At 46.9% G+C, this 10,077-nt stretch overlaps 1 pseudogene; it reads right to left on the minus strand.

Annotated features, from left to right (window-relative positions):
- Positions 1–2,732: 2,732 nt before the first annotated feature.
- Positions 2,733–8,069, minus strand: LOC118620799 (annotated as a pseudogene).
- Positions 8,070–10,077: the final 2,008 nt, after the last annotated feature.

Here is a 10,077-nt window from a genome sequence, read left to right on the forward strand (position 1 = left end):
GCAGTCCACTACCTACAAAGGAGCTCCCATAAGACTGTCAGCTGATCTCTCAAAAGAAACTTTGCAGGCCAGAAAGGAGTGGCAAGAGATATTCAAGGTGATGAAAAGCAAGGACCTACAACCAAGATTACTCTATCCTGCAAAGCTATCATTTAGAATTGATGGACATATCAAGAGTTTTCCAGACAAGAAAAAGCTAAAGGAATTCATCACCACCAAACCAGAATTATACGAAATGTTGAAGGATCTTCTTGAAGGCGAAGAAGAACAAAAACATGAACAATAAAATGGCAAGTAATACATATCTATCAACAATTGAATCTACAAACAAAATGAGCAAGCAGAACAGAAACATTCTCATAGATACAGAGAACTTTTTGTTGCTTGCCAGATGGGTGGGGGCTGGGGGCTGAGTGAAAAAGATGAAGAAATTAAGAAGTACAAACTGGTTGTTAGACTGATGAACCTCGAAGGGAAAGGGGGAGGGAGGGTGGACTGAGATAAACCAAAGAACTTCTATGCATATATGCATAACCAATGGACACCGACAATAGTGTGGGGAAGGCAGGAAGGGGCAGGAATGGGAAGGAAGGGGTCAATGGGGAAAAAAGGGAGAAACATCTGTAATACATTCAACAATAAAGATGAGTTTTAAAAAAAAAAAAAGAGAGAAATGAACCATTAAAAGACACGGAGGAACATTAAATGCATATTACTAAGTGAAAGAAGTCTGTTTGAAAAGGCAACATTCTGTATGATTCCAACAATATGACAGTCTGAAAAAGACAAAACTATGGAGACCATGACTGTACTCAGAGGGGAGGGAGGATTTTTAGGACAGTGAAAGTATCTGTATGACACTATGGTGGATACATGTCATTCTGCATTAGTCCAGACCCACAGAATGTACACCACCTGCAGTGAAGTCCAATGTAAACTATGCACTTTGGTTGATAACAATGTGTCAGTGTAGGTTCATTGATTGTAACCTATGTGCCACTCTGGTGCCAAGTTGATAGTGGGAGGCTACGCATGGGCGGAGGGAATTTATCAGAACTCTGTTTTCTGCTCAGTTTTGCTGTGAACCTGAAATTACTCCAGAAATAAAGTATATTAAATTTTTTTGGTACATCTATAATTTTATTACAAAACCATCCTTTGGCATTCGTTGGTTACACTGATAGCAAGGTACTATGAGTGTGGCACGGCAGGCTCTCATGTAATAGTGGCGTTCCCTGTATCCTGAATGAAGTTTGAGTTACCTCACACCCCTTCCATGCAAACTACCTGCAGTCATCAATGCTGCGGATCCTGGTGCACACCCCGTTTAGGGAGGAGGTGATGCTGAGGGGTTACCGTAGATGTTGACAACAGTTCCTTTATGGGACTTTTCTTCTCCCTCCCCACAAATTACTGTACTTTGCTCTAAAAGAATCAAGTTACACCCTGGCCGGTTTGGCTCAGCGGTTAGAGCATCGGCCTGCAGTCCGGAGAGACCCGGGTTCGGTTCCCGCTAAGGGCACGTACTTCGGGTGCAGTTTGTCCCTGGCCCTGGTTGGTCGTGCGGGTGGCAGCCACTCGATGTGTCCCTTCACGTCCATGTTTCTCACTCTCTCTCCCTTCCTCTCTCCCCCTCCCACTCTATCTGTACAAAAAATGGAAAAATATCCTTGGGTGAGGATTAAAAAAAAAAAAAGAATCAAGTTACTCCAGTGAGCACAGACAGTAGTTTGGGGAAAGCAGGAGGGGGGTGGGAGTGGGGAGGGTCAACACAGGGAAAGAGGCAGCAGAAGCATCCAAGGAACTAAGCATCCACGCTTAGTTCCTGTTAAAAAGCAGTATCTGATATGCACAACCAATCGACACAGACATTAGGCTGGGGGAAGCAGGAGGGGGGTGGGAGTGGGAAGTGGGGGTCAATGGGGAAGAAAGGGGGACATCTGTAATACTTTCAGCAATAAAAAAAAAAAAAGTAATACCTGTGCGATGCATGTTTTACCCCACGGGTAAAGGGAATGATTGTTCTAGTTTTAAACTCCTGCATTAGATGTTTCTCTCTCTCTCTCTCTCTCCCTCTCTCTCCCTCCCACTCTATCTGTACAAAAAATTGGAAAAATGTCCTCGGGTGAGGATAAAAATAAATTTTTAAAAAAAATAGCATTCCATCAAGTTCTTCTAGAATTCAGTGGTTCTCAACCTTCCTAATGCCGTGACCCTTTAATACAGTTCCTCATGTTGTAGTGACCCCACCATAAAATTATTTTTGTTGTTACTTCATAACTGTAATTTTGCTACTGTTATGTCTTCGGCAACCCCTGCGAAAGGGTCGTTCGACCCCCAAAGGGGTCGTGACTCAGGTTGAGAACTGCTGTTCTAGATGATGTTATTGCCGTACATTTGTTGGTGGGTCACTTTCTGTGCTCTGTTTCTTTTTAAAGCATCTTTCAGTGCAGCTCCAGTAGCCCTTTCTTTTTTTTTTCTTCTTTTTTTTAATCCTCACCCGAGGATATTTTTCCATTTTTTGTACAGATAGAGTAGGAGGGAGAGAGAGGAAGGGAGAGAGAGAGAGAAAAACATCGACGTGAAGGGACACATCGAGTGGCTGCCACCCGCACGACCAACCAGGGCCGGGGACAAACTGCACCCGAAGTACGTGCCCTTAGCGGGAACCGAACCCGGGTCTCTCCAGACCGCAGGCCGACGCTCTAACCGCTGAGCCAAACTGGCCAGGGCTAGTAGCCCTTTCTTACAGTGCCCTTCTCTTTAGCTAAGATTTCACATCACTCTAATGCTTTATTAAGAATGTCCTGTTGGCCCTGGCCGGTTTGGCTCAGCAGTTAGATCATCCGCCCGCAGTCCAGAGAGACCCAGGTTCGGTTCCCACTAAGGGCATGTACCTCGGTTGCAGTTTGTCCCTGGCCCCGGTTGGGGTTGTGCGGGAGGCAGCCATTAGATGTGTCCCTTTTGCATTGATGTTTCTCTCTCTCTCCCTCCCACTCTATCTGAACAAAAATGGAAAAATGTCCTTGGGTGAGGATAAAAAAAAAGAATGTCCTATTGCCCGGCTGGTGTGGTTCAGTGGTGGAGCGTCGACCCATGCACCAAGAGGTCACTGGTTCGATTCCCACTCAGGACACATGCCCAGGTTGTGGGCCCAGTCCCCAGTGGGGGGAATGCAAGAGGCGGCCAGTCGATATTGATTTTTCTATCTCTCTCTCCCTCTCCCTTCCTCTCTCTCTAAAATCAATAAAGAAAAAAACATTTAAAAAGAAAAAAAGAATGTCCTGTTTTACATTGGTTTTCTAGCATTCCTTCATAGATATCCTCAAGAAAGGCAATTAGGTAGGGGGAACTGTGACTTGGTTGTAAATCAAGTAATTGGTTTAACAGATTGGGATATTTGGCAAGACCATAACCCTGCAAAATTCCTTTCAAATAGTTCCATGCACTTTCATTACGTGGTACTGCTTTGATCATCTCCGGCATGTTGCACTGGACTTCTCTCTCCAGTACAGCATGATCATTGTAGCCAGTGGTATTAGAAATTACAAAGTATCTTTGGTTGCAGACAGTTATTTCTCATGTCCTCTTTAAGAAGTTGGTCTACATACTGAGCTCATTATCCTGAAGTTTAAATTCCTGAATAACCCACTGTCCATGTTGCCAGGCATAATAATTCTTTGCATCCTAATTAAGAATATCAGCAATAAACTCAAGCTCCTGAGATGGATCTTTTAGCCTTTCTACTAATACTCACCTATGATGCCAAACTTGATAGTTTGGGGGCTGCTCTTCAATTACTGGAGTTGATGTAGTTCATTTCCTCATGTAGATCCCTTTGAAGTGACTTTAAGAGGACACTCGAAAATGCCACAATGTATTATTGGCTGCATTTAATTCATTAGCATCTTTCACTTCTTTTCTCGTGCTGCAAAATGGCCTGGAAATAATCATAAACAGCTCTACATTTTTCACTATAAATGATCTGGACCACTGGATTGGGGCTGCCATTCTGTGGCACTAGATCTTATCAGCCCATTCTGCTCTGTCTTGTACAGGACGCAGGTGGGGGAGCCCAGGCTCAGAAGCCCATCATCCGTTAGGACACCACTGCTTCTCCAGCCTCAGCCACCATCACTTCTTATTGCCACTGGGGTGGTGGTGGTGGCGGCTTGGGCCCATAGGGCTCCCAGCCCTGTGTAGCCTCCCCAACCCCCAGTGGCCGCCATCCTAAATCTTTTAAAAAGAAAAAGAGTCTCTGCCGTGTTCAACAGCTGATACCAAGGTCATTCGAGGAGTCAACATCCAATGAGCAGAACGGAGAAAAGACCAGGGCTGGCATGAAAGATTTTACTGGGCCAGTCTTGGAAATTATCCACATTGATTCCACTGCCCAGAGCTCCATCATGTGGTCCTATCTAACTGCAATGGAGGCTGGGAAATGTAGTCTAACTGCATACCCACCCCCTACCCCCTACTCCACCATCCCGGCCAAAAAAATGGAATTGAGTTTAATGAACACCTGGCACATCTTCCCAGACATTGTGCCTGTAACGGACTAAGATTCTCCATTCCCACACTGCATTAATTACCCAGGCCTCCATAATCAACAAATGATTACTCAGATTTAGGCTTTTAACAGAACACATGTGTTTTATAAATTTCCTCATTGTTGTCAACTTCAAGGCAAGTCTTGCCTTGAAGATTAATCTAACAAAAATCTTGAATAGTAAATGTTTTCAACAAGTAGGGTATTACTTATGGAACTTATTATTAAAAGTTTAATGCATGGTGGGCCTCTGGGTACGTTGCATCACTATAAAAAGAAGGAAAATTAAACCAAACGTAGCAATAGTCAGAGCAGTCGATGTTTCCCAGAAAGTGCATCAGGGCAGTCCTTGCTGGACGAGCCCGACAGCACCAGACCAAAGGCTTATGTCGTGGCCAGCAGGGCAGCAGCCTTGCTGTATTTTTCTTTTTTTTAAATCCTCACCCGAGAATATTTTTCCATTTATTTTTAGACAGAGTGGGAGGGAGAGAGAAATATCAATGAGGGAGAGACGCATCGATCGACTGCCTCTTGCACCACCTCGACCAGGTCCGGGAACCGAACCACAACTGAGGTACTTGCCCTTGACCGGAATCAAACCCATGACTCTTTTGTCCATGGGCCGGCGCTCGAACCGCTGAGCCAAACTGGCCAGAACAGGTTTGCTGTCTTTTGACCTTCAATGCATAAGGAGGGCATTTCACATCCCTTTTCTAGTAGATCACTCAGTAGGTCCACATCCAAAGGCCACAGGGAGGGACTCCTCTGATCATCCTTTTCAGTGGGAGACAGAGAGTATCCTAATCCATACTTCTCCACTCCAAGGTATGCGTTTTGTTTTTATCGTTAAAACAGCTCTCAAGTGCACCCACTTCTTCCCACCTCTGCCTCTATCACCTTAATCAAAGCACCATCATCTCATCTCTCTGGGTCACGCACTGGCCTCATAAATAGACCCCTACTTTCGTTTGTTCCCGTCTGTCCCCGATTAAAACACTGCACCGATTTCCCAGTGCTCTCAGAAGGCAAACACCCAACATGGCCATGCGGCACCTGCGTGGCTTCTTCACACCCTACATGGCCATGCGGCACCTGCGTGGCTTCTCCCTGCTCGGCAGCCCACTCCCTCCACAGCACAGCCCACGGTGTCAGCCACACTGGCCCTTTCCCTGTCCCTGTGCGCGCCACATGCCCTTCCCTTCGCCTGGCACACGCCTGCCTCCATCCTGCCTCCTGCTCGCAGCCTGAACCTCATTTTCCAGCAGAACCTCCCTAACATCCTGGAGCAGGTTATACCCCCCATATGCTCTCATTATACAGCGCATGTCTCCTTTGCAGCCACTGAGATCGGAGCAGAAAGCAGTGAGAGAGAAACAAATCGGTGTCCCAAGACCCTTAGTTAATGCACTTACTCCAAGTGAAGGTTCAAAATCACTGTGAGCTTTCTGGTAACTCTGGTGAACAAAAAGAAGTACGGTGGGTTCTGTCATTTAAAATAACTGAGACAACAGTGCACGCTCATTCAATAAGAGAGAATTGTTTATGATAGACAACCTCTAAGATCCCTTCTGCCTATGGATTGTGTAAGTGCTCAAAGCAAATGAACTTATCTTAGTTCATTTGGTTAGACGTGTTCATATTGCATACCTGTTATTGACTATAATCTTTACCTAACACAGATATTAAACCAACCCATGTAGGAATAATAAGTCTTACAAATATCTAAGAAACTCAAAGTAAAGCTCTGAGTCAATACTATATATTGTATGGTAGTGGTCAAAATTACAGTAGTCAGAAAGATCTGGGATTGTTATGAATATTTTTTTTTTATCCTCACCCGAGGACATTTTTTCTCGATATTTTGTTCAGATAGAGTGGGAGGGAGAGAGAGAGTGAGAAACATCGACGTGAAAGGGACACATCGAGTGGTTGCCACCCACACAACACAATCAGGGCCGGGGACAAACTGCAACCTAGGTACGTGCCCTTAGTGGGAACCGAACCCAGGTCTCTCTGGACCACAGGCCGACGCTCTAACTGCTGAGCCAAACTGGCCAGGGCAGATTGTTATGAATATTAAATACACCTAAAAAGGCTACCATAGAGCCTGGAACATAGTTGGTTCCTAATAAACTATTATTTTTAAGTAATGGTACATTTGCATTTCACTTTGGCATACTATAATATCAGTTACAACTCAACCATCCCACCATCTAATAACCCAGGGACAGAGGGCACCCTAGACCCAGACTGTCTGCCTATAAGCCTTGGCTCCGCCATCGACCAGCTGTGTGTCCTTGGGCAAGTCCTTAACCTCTCTGGGCCTCGATTTCCCTACAGGAGAGATGGAGCTGATAATGGTGCCCAGCACACAGGAACGTTGTGCTCATTGAATGAGTGGGTATGTGTAAACCACTAAAGGCAGGGCATGGCCATCATACGGGCTATTTAAATGTAGTCGTCACTTCAGAACAACCTTTGGGTCAACGACAGGCCACCTGTGTGATGAAGGTCCCGTGAGAGTATAATGGGCTAAAATTTTCTCTCCTAATGACATCGTAGCTGTTGTGAGACTGCACTGCTCACGTGTTGTGGTGCACACCTGCCGGGCTGTGAGCGGGGGAAGTACAGCACGTGTAACTGCTACCGTCCCCAGTGCTCCGCCTGTTTACTACACTGTCTGCCTTTACTGTAGCCTGTGCTCTTCCTCCTGGAAACGTTCTAAGTTTGCCGGACAACAGCGCCCTCTCGCGCCGGCAGCGGCCTCCTGCAGCTCACGTGTACCGAGTCTCTCGCTCGCATCGTTTTCTCTCGTAACTGTGTGGCCTTGTGTTATTTGGCACAGCAGCATGATGTACAGGCCTGCAGCCTAGAGCGATAGGCTAGTCCACAGAGCCTAGGTATGTAGTCGGCTGTCCCATCCGCGTGTGTGTAAGTGCATCCACCATGTTCGCACACAGAAGCGCCTACGGCCACGTTTCTCCGAAAGTATCCCCACCGTTGTTAAGCGGTGCGTGACTGTATTAACTACTCTTATGGTCAGTTCCCAACAGAAAAGAAACTAGGCCAACAAATAAATTATATGTCCAAAATACTGTATATTTTGGCAGCTCTTTCCCTAGGGAAAAAAAAGCCAGGAATTGAGGTAAGAGCTTGAATAATATTTGTTTTTGGTGGAGTTTTTAGTTTTAGGTCAAATAAAATGTCCATATCCCAAATGCTTAGAGTTTGAGTTCGGCAGCTAAAATTATTCCATATTTGAATAATTCTTGAGATAAACTTGGAATCCTGTGTGAACATACAGAACTGTTTTCAGTCATTAATTAACAGAGACTCACTGTGGTCAGTGGAAATGGGATCCCCCCCAATACTCTACCTGCCACAATTTCATCTAAAAAGCAGCCAGTCGGAGAGCGCTCATGTGGTCAGTGGTTAATCAACAATGAATGGGGCACCTTCCTGACAGCAGCCCCACCCCACTTTGGAAACTGCTGGAATGCAACAGTGTTCAACAGGTTTGTTCAACTTTATTTTTTCCTATTTTAGAAAGAGAGAGAAACATCAGTGAAAGAGAACATCGATTGGCTGCCTCCTGCATGCCTCCCACTGGGCATTGGGCCCACAACCTGGGCATGTGTCTGGACCAGGAATGAAACCAGCCACCTCTTGGTGCAGGGGTCAGTGCTCAACCACTGAACCACACCAGCGGGGCTTGTTAACCTTCTGACTCTGGTTCTCCTTATATATCATTGAAACAATCGTTTCTGCCTCACAAGATCACTTACGTAAACGAAATCACACAGGAGTGGGATCCCTCCTAGCACAGAGCTTAACAGTGAACACCTGGAAACTAAGTTTCCATCTCTTCCCTTTCCTACCGGGACAAGGCCTCTGCCAGCAGGTGAGCCTTGAGGGGCCAGCCAATCCTAGCACAGCAGGAAGCTGCCGCCAGGGCAACCGCCCAGGGGCCGGAGGGCACAGCCGAGCTCAGAGCCCCACGCAGGCCTGAGGAGAGCAGGCAGCTCTCGGGGGGCCTGTGGGACCTAGGGGAGCTCCAGGTGACAGAGGACCTTCAAGGGCATTCTGAAGATTACACGTCCCACCAACATCATTCCCACGGTTTCCCGTTAGCTCCCGAGTCTGCCGGGGTCACTGGGGTGCTGAAAGGGAGCACTGGAGGACCGGGTGGCTTTCTTCTTTCATGGTTGGGTGACTAATGGAGTGATCTCGTTTTCTGTAATGGGTTTCTGTGAATATTTTCAGAAGAAATAGAGACCTTTGCATACAACCCAAAGCCTGTTTGGAGCTCCTCAGGGAACCCGGGGTGACAAGCAGGTCCCCACCTCTCTCCTCCACCAGAGCGAGACAACGGGACACTGCTGGACACGGCCGCCGTGCACAATGGAGACATGACTTCACCCACAACTGTTAAAGTGTGACCTGGAAAAACCCTCAGAAAATGGAGCTAACGGCTCGTGTGTCCACTTCAGTCCTCGGTAGAAACAGAATAGGGCCATCATTTGATGAAATAAAACCTTTGAGTCCTGAGTGTTTCACAGTATGGGGGCCCACTGTGGTGGCTCCTCAGTGGAAGCCGTGGTGACCCCGGAGGTGCAAGAAACCACCACCATCTGGGAATCCAGCAGGGAGAACGGCGAAGCTGCCTGAGCACACCTGCACCAGCCTGAGTCAGCTTTCCGAAGCACACCTGCACCAGCCTGAGTCAGCTTTCCGAAGCACACCTGCACCAGCCTAGTCAGCTTTCCGAAGCACACCTGCACCAGCCTAGTCAGCTTTCCCAAGCACACCTGCACCAGCCTAGTCAGCTTTCCCAAGCACACCTGCACCAGCCTAGTCAGCTTTCCCAAGCACACCTGCACCAGCCTAGTCAGCTTTCCCAAGCACACCTGCACCAGCCTAGTCAGCTTTCCCAAGCACACCTGCACCAGCCTAGTCAGCTTTCCCAAGCACACCTGCACCAGCCTAGTCAGCTTTCCGAAGCACACCTGCACCAGCCTGAGTCAGCTTTCCGAAGCACACCTGCACCAGCCTAGTCAGCTTTCCCAAGCACACCTGCACCAGCCTAGTCAGCTTTCCCAAGCACACCTGCACCAGCCTAGTCAGCTTTCCCAAGCACACCTGCACCAGCCTGAGTCAGCTTTCCGAAGCACACCTGCACCAGCCTAGTCAGCTTTCCGAAGCTAAGCAACAGCGGAGGCGTACTGCCTGTGTTCCCAGAATCTTACCCTCATGGCCGTGGCTCTGGAAGGGGACACATGTTCATGTCACAGTGAAAATAATGTTTCATCATTCAGAGCTTTCATAACCTCGTGATTGCTAGAAATAGGGTTCAAATGACATGAACTCTCTGCTGTAGAAACCACCTTCTCTAGCTGAAATATTCCTTTTTTGGTTGTCCATTTCTAATTTATTATTACTTCTTCCCCAAATTACTTAAATTGGAAGTTTGATTTCAGTCAGGAACTTCTAAAAGAAGTCTGGCCTTAATCCTTCTCTTATTTTCCATA

This window comes from Molossus molossus, unplaced genomic scaffold (assembly GCF_014108415.1).
Source record: "Molossus molossus isolate mMolMol1 unplaced genomic scaffold, mMolMol1.p scaffold_m16_p_8, whole genome shotgun sequence".
Lineage (NCBI taxonomy): Eukaryota > Metazoa > Chordata > Mammalia > Chiroptera > Molossidae > Molossus > Molossus molossus.